Raw genomic sequence first — 13,544 nt, 5'->3', positions numbered from 1 at the left:
TCATAGCTTTCCTAAGACATATAAGTTTGTAGGTTAATTGGCTTTGGTGAAATTGTAAATTGCCCTTGTGTGTGTAGGATAGTGCTAGTGTACGCGGTGATCACTGGTGATCACAAGCAGACTCGGTGACCCAACTGGCTTCTTTCCGTGCTGTATCTCTAAAATCTAAAGTTTAAGTGTAGGTGGTCATGTTGCGATATTTAGACTGAAAAAGGTTGTCGACGGGTTGAGTGAGTGGGCAAAGAAAATGTGATGTTATGCACTTCAGTAAGAGAAATCACAGAGTCACAGAGTCATACAGCACAGAAACAGGCCATTCGGACCAACGTGCCAATACCAACCAACATGCCCCATCTACGCTGGCATTAAAGGCAGATTATTATCTAAAAGGAGACAGACATTGAATGACTAAAGTTTAGAGGAGTCGAGGTGTTCTGATTACATGGATAAGTGACATTTTGTCTTCTTCAAAGGGTCCTGACCCAAAAAGACACCTATCCATGTTCTCCAGAGATGCTGCCTGATCTCCTGAGTTACTCCAGCACTTTGTGCCTTTGCTTGATTTGATTTTTATTGTGCCTCGTATTTTCAGACCCAAAACCAAATGGTTAAAATTAAGTAAGAAATTGAAGGAAAATCAAATAACAAATACAAGTGGATTGTTTTTAAATTTTAGACTATATACTTTAGAGATACAGCGCGAAGACAGGACCTTGGGCCCACTGAGTCTGCACGGCCCAGCGATCCCCTACACTAGCACTATCCTATGCATTAGGATCAATTTACAATTTTTACTAAAAATGATTGACCTACAAACCTGCACGTCTTTGGAATGTGGGAGAAAACCAGAGCACCCGGAGAAACCCACGCAGTCACAGGGAGAACGTACAAACTCTGTACCCGTAGTCAGGTAAGAGCCCAAGTCTCTGGCGCTGTAAGGAAGCAAATCTACCACTGCGCCACCGTAAAGCTCTGGAATCTCTGATGGTTGTGGAGAGTGGAACATTGGAGGTGTTTAAGGAGGAAGTAGATTATCCAAAATGCAGCAATAAAATATTCGCAAAACTCTTAAATAAAGTTGGAATTTGACTTTTTGTTTCATTGTGAACCAATTAGCCTTATTTATAGTTCTTAAATTGAAAGTAAATACCCTTATTGATATAAAATAGTCACTGCGCTGCATCACTGAATAATGTCATGGGAGATCGTTTAGTTAGCAATTAAAAACCTTTCATCCATCTACACTTTCTGTTTCCAAATCTCGCCTATTTTTGCATCAACATATTTAACCCAGACCCCTTTCATCCACATTTAAGATGGGTTTTACCAATCAGATGACTCAATTCAGTAACATTGTCCCCACAAATTGCTTCCAGCACTCCCTGGTTTCTAATTTCCAAAATAAGGGTTGAAACAAAAATAAAATGAATACAACATGGAAACAGACCCTTCAGCCCACTGAGCCCATGCTGGCCACTGATCTCCTGTTCCCACAAATTCTATAAGGGTTGGAACAATTTGGCGGCACGGATCATAGCGCCAGAGATCCGGGATCAATTCTAACTGCGGGTGCTATCTGTACGAACGTACCTACGTTCTGACCAAGACCCACATGGGGTTTAATCCGGGTGCTCCGGTTTCTCCCCACACTCCAAAGACGTGCAGGTTTGTAGGCTAATTGGCTTGGTAAAATTATAAATGCCTAGTGTGTGTAGAATAGTGTTAATGTACAGGGATTGCTGGTCAGTGTGGATTCAGTGGGCTGAAGGGCCCGTGCCCACTTGGTATATGTTGTATATTAATGATTTGGATGAGGGCTGAAGGGCCTGTCCCTGTGTTGTACATTTTTATGTTGAAAGGGTTTCAAAGGTTTCAAACATCTTAAAGGTCTTTTATTGTCACGTGTACCAATTAAGGTACAGTGATATGCGAATTACCATACAGCCATACCAAAAAAAAGCAACAAGACACACAACTACATAAAAGTTAACATAAACATCCACCACAGTGGATTCCCCACATTCCTCACTGCGATGGAAGGCTATAAAGTCTAATCTTCTTCCCTCATTTTTCTCCCATGGTCGGAGCAGTCGAACCATCCATCGGGGCGATCGAAGCTTCCGCAGCCAGTGGTCGAAGCCCCCGTGTCGGGGCGATCGAAGCTCCCGTGTCGGGGCGGTCGAAGCTCCTGTGGCGTGGAGCTCCCGAAGTCGGTTTCTAACCAGAGACCGCGAGCTCCACGATGTTAAAGTCTGCAGACTTCTGTGGTAGAGCTCAGAGGTCGATCCCTGGCAAAGGGATCTCAAGCTTCGTGATGTTAAGTCCCGCAGGCTCCCGCGGTGGAGCTCGAAGTTGATCTCCAGCAAAGGCCGCCAACACCTCTATGTTAGGCCACAGTGCGGATGGAGATAAGGCCACCGTCCGCACTGACCAGTGATCCCTGTACACTAGGACACAGTAGGGACAATTTACAATCTTTATCGAAGACCATTAACCTACAAATCTGCACGGCATTGGGACGTGGAAGGAAATTGGAGCACCCGGAGAAAACCCACGTGGTCATGGGGAGAACGTACAAACTCCATACAGACAGCACCTGTAGTTAGAATCGAACCCGGCAACTCTACCGCTGTGCCAACGTGCTGCACTTATTTCCATGTAAATGATGGGTTCGCAGGGGCATGACATATGTTATAAGGTCATAAGTCATGTGGAATAGGAATAGAATTAGGCCATTCAGCGCATCAAGTCTATTCCGCCATTCAATCATGGCTGATCAATCTCTCCCTCCTAACTTCATTGTCCTGCCTTCTCTCCATAACCTCTGACACCTGTACTAATCAAGAAATATGTGTATAGAAGATAAACACAAAAATCTGGAGTAACTCAACGGGTCGGGCAGCATCACTGGAGAAAAGGAATAGGTGATGAGACCCTTCTTCAGATGAGAGGTAACTTTTTCACACCAAGGGTGGTGGGTGTATGGAGCAAGCTGCCAGAGGAGGTAGTAGAGGCAGGGACTATTGCAACGTTTAAGAACCAATAAGACAGGTACATGGATAGGACAGGTTGAGAGGGATATGGGCCAAATGCAGGCAGGTGGGACGAGTTGGTCGGTGTGGGCAAGTTGGGTCGAAGGGCCTGTTTCCAAGATGCATGACTTCATGACTGGGTATTTTCTATAAATATATATACGCACACTGAACTTTAAAAAAATTATATTGTTTTTAGAGTACTACGTTTACATATTCTGTTGTGCTGCCGCAAGTAAGAATTTCATTGTACCATCTGGGACATAAGACGATAAAACACTCTTGACTCTTGACTCCCTTGAACATGGTCATCACTTCCAGACCCAGCCCTCCACTCTGGTTGAACCTGTGGCAGCAGAATCAAACCAAGCCAAGCCCGATGTGGCTGCGTGCCCTAACGTATCCTTGCCTGCTTAAGATATGGTTAGTAAATTTGTGAAATTTACTTTTCACATAAAAGAACGCAAACAGGGGAAGCAAGTCTCGGCACAAATAGATCAAATGAACTAAATCAAAACCGCGTTGTTTCCGTCCCAAATCACGAGTCAGAATTCACGGTAATGGTGAGGTTAAGGGTTATACATTGTATATATAACAGGCCCTTCGGCCCATCTTGCCCACACCAACCAACATGCTCCATCTACTCTAGTCCCACCTGCCTGCGTTTGGCCCATATCCCTCTAAACCTGTCCTATCCATGTACCGGTCTGATTATTTCTTAAATGTTGTGATAGTCCCAGCCTCAACTACCTTGTCTGGCACCTTGTTCTATAGACCCACCACCCTTTGTGTGAAAAAGTTACCCCCTCAGATTGCTATTAAAACTTTGCCCCTTCACCTTAAACCTATTTCCTCTGGTTCTCGATTCCCCCACTCTGGGCAAGGGACTCTGTGCGTCTACCTGATCTATTTCTCTCATGATTTTATACACCTCTATGAGATCACCCCTCATCCTCCTGTGCTCCAAGGAATAGACTCCCCGCCTGCTCAACCTCTCCGTATAGCTCAGACCCTCGAGTCCTGGCAACAGCCTTGTAAATCTTCTCTGTACCTTTTCCAGCTTGAAAACATCTTTCCAAATACATGGTGCCCAGAACTGAACACAATACTCTAAATGCGGTCTCACCGACATCTTATATAACTGTAACATGACCTCCCAACTTCTATACTCAATACTCTGACTGATGAAGGCCAATTGCCAAAAGCCTTTTTGACCACCCAATCTACCTGCGACTCGACCTTCAAGGAACCACTTGCACTCCACGAGCCCTCTGCTCTACAACACTCCCCAGAGGCCTACCGTTCACAGTGTTAGTCCTGCCCATGTTAGACGTCCCAAAATGCAATGCCTCACATTTCTCTGTAATTCCTTTTATTCCTTCAGATTTTCATTTAAGTGATTTTTTCCCCACGTTCCTTCTCTCCGCCACATTTTCTCTAAATCTGAACACAATTCGTTTTCTTATGTAAATGTATCTTTACTCTGCGCTCCAGGTCATTTGACATTGAACTGAGTGATGCTTCCTGCTTTCCACTTTCAATCAATCCTCACTTGCACACAAGCGACAGCATGGTTGCTTATCCTGTTCACCCAGCTACCAGGAGACCTGAAAATGTGCAGCACGGGTGCTTCCATCGCCCACTAACAACAAGTCATCCGACAGAGAGCTGCAGAGATTTCACATGATGGGGCATTTGGGCCGGCATGGACAAGCTGGGCCGAAGGGCCGTGCTGTGTGACTCTGACTCTATCACTCCCCTGGAAGTCTAACCATGCCTTCACCTGTTTCAGTCAATCCTATGTGTAAGAAGATGTTGGTTTACACCAAAGATAGACACAAAATGCTGGAGTAACTCAGCGGGGACAGGCAGCATGCAGATGCTGCCTGGCCTGCTGAGTTACTCCAGCATTTTGTGTCTATCTTCAGTCAATCCTAACCTGATATTGTACCTACCAAAACTAAGATGATGGATTACCTCAGACCATAGATACGGTGGGCAGCACTGTGGCACAGCGGTAGAGTTGCTGCCTCACAGTGCCAGAGACCCGGGTTCAATCCTGACCACGGGTCTGCCTGTACGGAGTTTGCACATTCTCCCTGTGACCATGTGGGTTTTCTGCAGGTATTCCAGTTTCCTCACACACTCCAAAGACGTGCGGTTTTGTTGGTTAATTGGCTTCTGCGAATCGTAAATTGTCCCTAGTGCGTTGGATAGTGTTAATGTACAAGTGATCGCTGGTCGGCGCGGACTCGTGGGGCCGAAGGGCCTGTTTCCAAGCTTTATCTCTAAACTAAAGTCTACTAAAGTAAATGAAACTATACTAAACTAAATTACAACTAAACACACCAAACTAAAGTAAATGAAACTGTACTAAACTAAACGGATAAAGGAAAGGAACTGCTGGTTTACTAAAATAGACAAAAAGCTGGAGTAACTCAGCAGCGCAGGCAGCATCTCTGGAGAAAAGGAATAGGTGACAATTCGGGTCGAGACCCGTCTTCAGACTGATGGAAAAGTGAGAAGGCAAACTAAATTCCATTGATTGCAGCTGGGTGCCCCTGCACATAAAATATCCGTAGTGATTTTAAAAGTGCAGGGAATTTTTTTTATTTTCCCTAAGTTGGAAGGTGACTTGAAGGAGATGGAATGGCTCGACTTGTTTTGCTACCAGCATCCATCGTACTCATGTTACCCACGACACTAGCATCATTGAGATAACAATCTATAATTATATTAAGCTTGCCATAACCACGAAGGTGAGTGTGGAAGAATATGATGCTGATTTACCAAGAGGCTCCTCTTAGAAGACAGAACTCCAGTTTAAATTCCATTTGGAATATTTTGGAGGACCAAGAACCAAGAACTGGAATATTTTCCAATATCTCTGGACCCAAGGTTTTGGTTGCGAATAACAGAACATAGACGAGTTCTGTTTGCAGATAAGAGTTCAGTGATTTAATGATACTTTATTGTCACATGTACCTAGATACAGTGAAATGGTTTGTTTTTGCATACAACCCGGCAAAATCACACAGCAGACCTCACCTAGGCAGTACACAAAGAGTCGCCACCTTTCTGGTGCCGACAATCTTTCAAAAAGTCAATCGAACAGTTTTATCTTCTTCTCGCAGCGGTGAACCAGGTCTACCACCGCACATGGCAGTGGGCGGCCCCCTGCCCGCCCCCCCCCACCCCCCCTTCAGTCCCTTTGATTTAACAAGGATTTAAAAATATACATGGGAAATGTTCATTGGCCACTAAACAGCAACTATCCCTTTGGAAAGAAGATTAAATTAAGAAAAAAGAGGGTTGTGGCTAAAGTACTACAATAAAATCTCCAATAATCTGGCACCCGCAACTTTGGTGGAGCCAGAGTACCAGATTTTCTGGACTATTGGATGTTATTCCGATTCCTTCTTCAATACTACTACCGAATAATGAAAGGCCTGGATACAGTGGATGTGGGGAGGATGTTTCCACTGGTGGGAGAGTCCAGAACCAGAGGCTATAGCCTCAGAATAAAATGGCGCACCTTTAGAAAGGAGATGAGGAGGAATTTCTTTAGCCAGAGGGTGGTGAATCTGTGGAATTCATTGCCACAGATGGGTGTGGAGGCCGACATTTGGGTATTTTTAAGGTGGAGATTGTGAGATTCCTGATTAGTGCGGGTGTCAGGGGTTATGGGGAGAAGGCAGGAGAATGGGGTTGAGAGGGAAAGAAAGATCGGCCATGAGTGAATGGCAGAATAGACTCGATGGGCCCAGTTCTGCTCCTAGAATTTATAAATGTATTAACTTAATCTTAATGCACTTTTTCTTAAACATGTTACACAGCAGCACAGTATTTTTTTTTCGGGTGAACCTGCTGAGCTTTAAAGGAGTGGGAAATAGAAGCCAGTGAGTTTCACTGTGTACGTTTCACAGCCTGCTTGCATTCCGTAGCTCTGGTTTATGTTCAGGACTAATGGCTGAGCCAGATACCGAACCATCAGGATTTTGGACAAATGGATGGCGGACTACTGGAGTTTTACAAATCGCGAGGGACTTTAACCTGCGCATACATTGGGCAAAATCCCACGGGCCAAATATTTTGGGCGACATGTTCACAGACTTTATTCAGAAGATTTACTGGAAATAATATGCATCGGAAATGTGCGACTGTGGAGTTGCTGCCTCACAGCGCCAGAGACCCGGGTTCGATCCTGACTACGGGTGCTGTCTGTATGGAGTTTGTACGTTCTCCCCGTGACCGCGTGGGTTTTCTCCAGGTGCTCTGTTTTCCTCCCACACTCCAAAGACGTACAGGCTTGTAGGGTAAGTGGCTTCGGTAAAGATTTTAAATTGTCCGTAGTGTGTGTAGGATAGTGTTAGTGTGCAGGGATCGCTGGTCGGCATGGACTCGGTGGGCAAAAAGCCCTGTTTTCATGCTGCATCTCTAAACGCAACTCAACTAAACTACACCAATTTGGGAAAAGCTACGTTAGATCTTGTCTTTTTTTAGAGATACAACATGGAAATAGGTCTTCGTCCCACTGGCTAGGCTTGTATACACTGGAATTTAGAAGGATGAGAGGAGATCTTATCGAAACGTATAAGATTATTAAGGGGTTGGACAAGCTAGACGCAGGAAACATGTTCCCAATGTTGGGGAGTCCAGAACAAGGGGCCACATTTTAAGAATAAGGGGTAGGCCATTTAGAACTGAGATGAGGGAAAAAAAATTCAGTCAGAGAGTTGTGAATCTGTGGAATTCTCTGCCTCAGAAGGCAGTGGAGGCCAATTCTCTGAATGCATTCTCTAAGAGCTGGATAGAGCTCTTAAGGATAGCGGAGTCAGGGGGTATGGGGAGAAGGCAGGAACGGGGTACTGATTGAGAATGATCAGCCATGATCACATTGAATGGCGGTGCTGGCTCGAAGGGCCGAATGGCCTCCTCCTGCACCTATTGTCTATTGTCGATTGTCTATTGGGGCCTCGCCAACCAGTGATCACATGTTCACACCAGCACTATGTCATCCCACTTTCTCATCCACTCCCTGCACGCTAGGGGCAAATTACAGTGGGTCAATTAACCTACAAACTCGCACATCTTTCGGATATGGGAGGAAACCGGAGCACCTGGAGAAAACCGTCATGGTACAAACTCCACACAGACAGTGCCTGAGGCCACGATCGAACCTGGGTCTCTGGAGCTGTGAGGCAGCAACTCTACCAGCTACGCCACTGTTTTGCCAGTCTTCTCTAGTAAAATTGGTTTACTGCTAATCTCACTGAAAGAGATCAGTTAGAAAAATGTGGTCACGTTGCAATAAAAGTTTACATTCTGAGGGAGACAATATTCAGTTAAAAACCAGCATATAGATTTTTAAACTATCAACTAAAAGGGATGAGTTGGCTAAGAAAGAATGGAAATTAGATGAAAGAATATTTAATACATTAAAAATGTTAAAGCAGACACAGAACATAGAACAGTACAGCACATAAGTCAGGCCCTGCAGACCATAATGTTGAAGATGATGCCAAGACCAACTCTTATCTACCTGCACATAATCCATATCCCTTAATTTCCTGGATGTATTTAAGGCAGAGATAGGTAGATTCTTGATTAGTACGGGTGTCAGGGGTTATGGGGAGAAGGCAGGAGAATGGGGTTGAGAGGGAAAGATAGATCAACCATAATTGAATGGCAGAGTAGACTTGATGGGTCGAATGGCCTAATTCTGCTCCTAGAGCATCTGAATTTATATCCATGCGCCTATCCAAAAGCCTCTTAAAAATCTTAAAACAATTTCAAAATTCTCAGGCAAGATACATTCCACTGAGAAACCAAAGACACGGTTTTGGGCAATTTACCAAATGGCTATCTATTGGTACTGGGTCAAAAGAAGAAGGGTAAGACCCCACTAAGAAAAGTAGGTAGCTTGGCAATTGAGAGCCCTGCAATAACTTGCAAAAGATAAAAGATTGATAAATAGAGGGAAAACATATTGATGTAAACTAGCCAGAAATATAGAAACAGATTGCAAGAGACTTTACAAATATGGGGGATGAAAGATTGGCAAAGTCTTTTGATCTTCAGAGAAGTGAAATGAGAAAGGAAAATAAGTATCCTGGGACAATTTTAGATTCAAATATTTAGTATCAGTTTTTATATTAGAAAGCAGTGACAATTATGATAATATTGGATTCAAATGTTTGGGCGGCACAGTGATGCAGCGGTAGATTTGCTGCCACACAGTGTCAGAGATCAGGGTGTGATCCTGACTGTGGGTGCTGTCTGTATGGAGTTTGTACATTCTCCCTGTGGCCATTTGAGTTTTCTACGGGTGTTCCAGTTTACCGGAGGTGGGTTGACTCCATGCTACCCCATAGCCACATCTCTAGACTAAGAGCAAATGTTCCATTGCATTACTGGAATGGTGCAGAGGTGCACCTTTGCAAATAAGTTGCTTTGAATCCCCTGCCTTCACTGTTAGTTTTAGGCCACAAAATGTCACCATACTTTTACTTTGCAAGGGAAGAGACACACAAATAACGAGCAGAAGTAAGCCACTCGGCCCCTCAAGCTTGCCCTTCCTGTCAATATGATCATAGCTGGCCTGCCCCAGCCTTACCACATACTGCATTCTGGTTGCCAATAGGCTCAATTCCACGATGTTTCAAAACTGCATCTATTTCCTCTTTAAATACTCCCCAAATGATCTTGGCTCAGTGATAGACATCGGGGTAGGTTGGTCAATTGGCCACTCACTGTAAATTGCCCGCAGTGTATAGATGAGCATTGGATTCAATAGTTGGGGGGAGGGTTGTTGATGGAAATGTGGGGAGATTAAACGCAATTAGTCTAGGATGATCAGGAAGAGCTGATTGATGATCAGCTGAAGGGAAATTGATAAGGGCAAGGCTGTGGATGTTGTCTATATGGACTTCAGTAAGGCATTTGACAAGGTTCCACATGGAAGGTTGATTAAGAAGGTTAAATCGTTGGGTATTAATAGTGAGGTTGCAAGATGGATTCAACAATGGCTGAATGGGAGATACCAGAGGGTAACGGTTGACAATTGTATGTCAGGTTGGAGGCCAGTGTCTAGTGGAGTGCCCCAAGGATCTGTGTTGGGTCCACTGTTGTTTGTCATTTACATTAATGATCTGGATGATGGTGTGGCAAATTGGATTAGTAAATATGCAGATGATACTAAGATAGGTGGAGTAGTTGATAGTGAGGTAGATTTTCAAAGTCTACAGAGAGACTTGGGCCTTTTGGAAGGGTGGGCTGAAAGATGGCAGATGGAGTTTAATGCTGATAAGTGTGAGGTGCTGCATTTTGGTAGGACAAATCAAAATAGGACGTACAGGGTAAATGGTAGGGAATTGAGGAATGCAGTGGAACAGAGGGATCTGGGAATAACTGTGCATTGTTCCCTGAAGGTGGAATCTCATGTGGATAGGGTGGTGAAGAAGGCGTTTGGTATGCTTGCCTTTATAAATCAGAGCATCGAGTATAGAAGTTGGGATGTAATGTTGAAATTGTACAGGGCATTGGTGAGGCCGAATCTGGAGTATGGTGTGCAGTTCTGGTCGCCAAATTATAGGAAGGATGTCGACAAAATGGAGAGGGTACAGAGGAGATTTACTAGAAAGTTGCCTGGGTTTCAGCACTTAGGCTACAGAGAGAGGTTGAACAGGTTGGGTCTTTATTCTTTGAAGCGTAGAAGGTTGAGGGGGGACTTGATAGAGGTTTTTAAAATTATGAGAGGGACGGACAGAGTTGACGTGGGTAGGCTTTTCCCTTTGAGAGTGGGGAAGATTCCAACAAGGGGACATAGCTTCAGAATTGAGGGACAAAGGTTTAGGGGTAACATGAGGGGGAACTTCTTTACTCAGAGGGTTGTGGCTGTATGGAATGGGCTTCCGGTGGAAGTGGTGGAGGCTGGCTCGATTTTATTATTTAAGAGTAAATTGGATAGGTATATGGATAGGAGGGGATTGGAGGGTTATGGTCTGAGTGCAGGTAGATGAGACTAGGTCAGGGAGAATGGTCGGCGTGGACTGGTAGGGCCGGACAGGCCTGTTTCCATGCTGTAGTTGTTATATGTTATATATGTTATATGATGGTGGGCACTGATTTGGGGAGGATTGGTCCAGGATTAATGTAAATGGGTGGTCAATGGTTGGCATGGACTTGGTGTGTGATGAGTCTGGGATTAGTGTAAATGGGTGGTCCATACAGTAGTTGGCACAGACCTGCTGTGTGCTTAGCCCGGGATTAGCGTAAATCAGTGATTGATAGCCAGCACTGATTTAGCGCGTGATTCGTCTAGGTTTAGTGTAAATGGATGATTGAGAGTTGGCACAGATTTGGCGGGACGAAGGGCCTGTTTCCATGCGGTTTAACATTGACTTCCCGTTGTGAGAATTAGAATCCCTCTGTACCATTTCCTTGTATAGTGGATGGCAGAGAGAGTTAGATTCTTGATTAGTGCGGGTGTCAGAGGTTATGGGGAGAAGGCAGGAGAATGGGGTTAGGAGGGGGAGATAGATCAGCAATGATTGAATGGCGGAGCAGACTTGATGGGCCGAATGGCCTAATTGTACTCCTATCACTTATGATCTGATGACAGTGCAAGAACTGCACGGAGACCGAATGTGAATTTGTTGACCGATTATGCCAAACATCAACAAGAGCAAAGTTGCTGAGACAATGAAACAATGTACATGCAGTCTCACCTCCCCTACCCTTTCTTTCCCCCTCCCCACCTTCCCTCCCTCCCTCCCTCCTTCCCCTCCCCTCCCCTCCCCGTCTCTTCCCTGCTTCTCCATTGGCCGGGCAACAGCAGCGGGCGGTGCAGGCAGGTCTGGCCGCCTCAGGTAATGTGACACACGGTAGCCGAGCCGCACCTACGCCTGCCTACTCTCCCCACTACTCCCTGACTCCCAGGAACCGCCGGCCGGCCGCCCGCCCTCTCCACCGACTCCCAGCGCAGGTAAAACACCAACTTGGCAACGCAGCAAAACTCGATGCATCCAGTCTCTCTCTCTCTTTTTATTTGGAGTTCAAAACAAAAAGTGCCGGAGGAACTCAGCGGGTCAGGCAGCATCTGTGGAGGGGCATGGACAGCCCACCTTCCTATCGGGACCGCACCCTTCCACTGACTCTGGGCAATACAAGCAACCGAGAAACTGTATCATAGAGTCCGAGGAAGGGTCCACCTAATCCGTGTTCTCCAGAGATGCTGCACGACCCGCTGAGTTACTCCAGCTCTCTGTCTCCTTTTACATAATTTTGTTTGAAGTTTGTTTCGTTTTTCTTCCGCGCGTTATGTATTGCAAACTGTTCCATGGAGCATCATCAATGAAGAATTGGTGTTGAGGACAGACACGGAGCGCTGGAGTAACTCAGCGGCTCAGGCAGCATATCTGGAGCAAGAGAATAGGTGATGTTTCGTGTCGGGAACTACCCATTTCTCCAGGGATGCTGCCTGACCCACTGTTACTCCAGCGCTTTGTTTTGTGCTCAAGATTCCCGCATCTGCGGTTCCTTGTGTCTTATTTTGAAGTAATTGAGTTTATTATCTCGCCCGTGTCGTTGCATGGGTCAGATGATGAGCCTATGGTAGACACAAAAAGCTGGAGTAACGCAGCGGGTCAGACAGCATGTCTGATCTCCGGGTTGCCAAACACTTTAAGATCATGAGCCTTATGGATTCATCTGCAGAAAGGTTTTGCCCTGTATGTCGAGTGGGTTGTCCGAGCAGCCCCAGGCTGCTGTCTCTCATTTGTCCACTGATTTGATTTAACATTGTAACAATCTCATCTGCCTCGACACGAAACGTCACCCATTCCTTCTCTCCAGAGATGCTGCCTGACCCGCTGAGTTACTCCAGCATTTTGTGTCGATCTCATCTATTCCATATTCCTGGAGTATTTAGCGCCGGGACAGAAACGGGGCCCTGTCACAACTTTCTGGTTTAAACCGAAGATGGACACACAAAAAGCTGGAGTAACTCAGCGGGTCAGGCAGCATCTATGAAGAAAATGAACAGGTGACATTTCGGGTCTAGACCCTTCTTCCTTCTTCATACATCTCCAGCTTTTTGTGGATACCTTCAGTCACAACTTTCTCCTCGTGTTTCGATTGACTTTTGACAATTGTGATCGGCTGTCGTTTTTATGAAGATGTCCTTCAGTCTGTAAACCCGAGAAACCTGCTCCTCGAAGGCTCGCAGGAATCTAAAGGTTTTTTTTGTAGGAGACACGAGGAATTGCAGATGCTAGTTAAACAAAAAACCCCCCACAAAATGCTGGAGTAACGCGGCTGGTCAGACAGCATCTAGCAAAGCGCTGGGCTAACTCTGATGAAGGCTCCCAACCCGAAACGTAACTTATCCATGTTCCCTGGAGATGCTGTCTGACCCGCTGAGTTACTCCAGCACATTGTGTCTCATTTTCAAAATAATTTAGTTTGAAGTTTTTTTTGTTTTGTTCTTGCGCGGGTTTTCTGTTGCAAACT

The sequence above is a fragment of the Rhinoraja longicauda genome, chromosome 5 (assembly GCF_053455715.1).
Source record: "Rhinoraja longicauda isolate Sanriku21f chromosome 5, sRhiLon1.1, whole genome shotgun sequence".
Classification (NCBI taxonomy): domain Eukaryota; kingdom Metazoa; phylum Chordata; class Chondrichthyes; order Rajiformes; family Arhynchobatidae; genus Rhinoraja; species Rhinoraja longicauda.
This window is presented reverse-complemented; position numbering follows the sequence as displayed.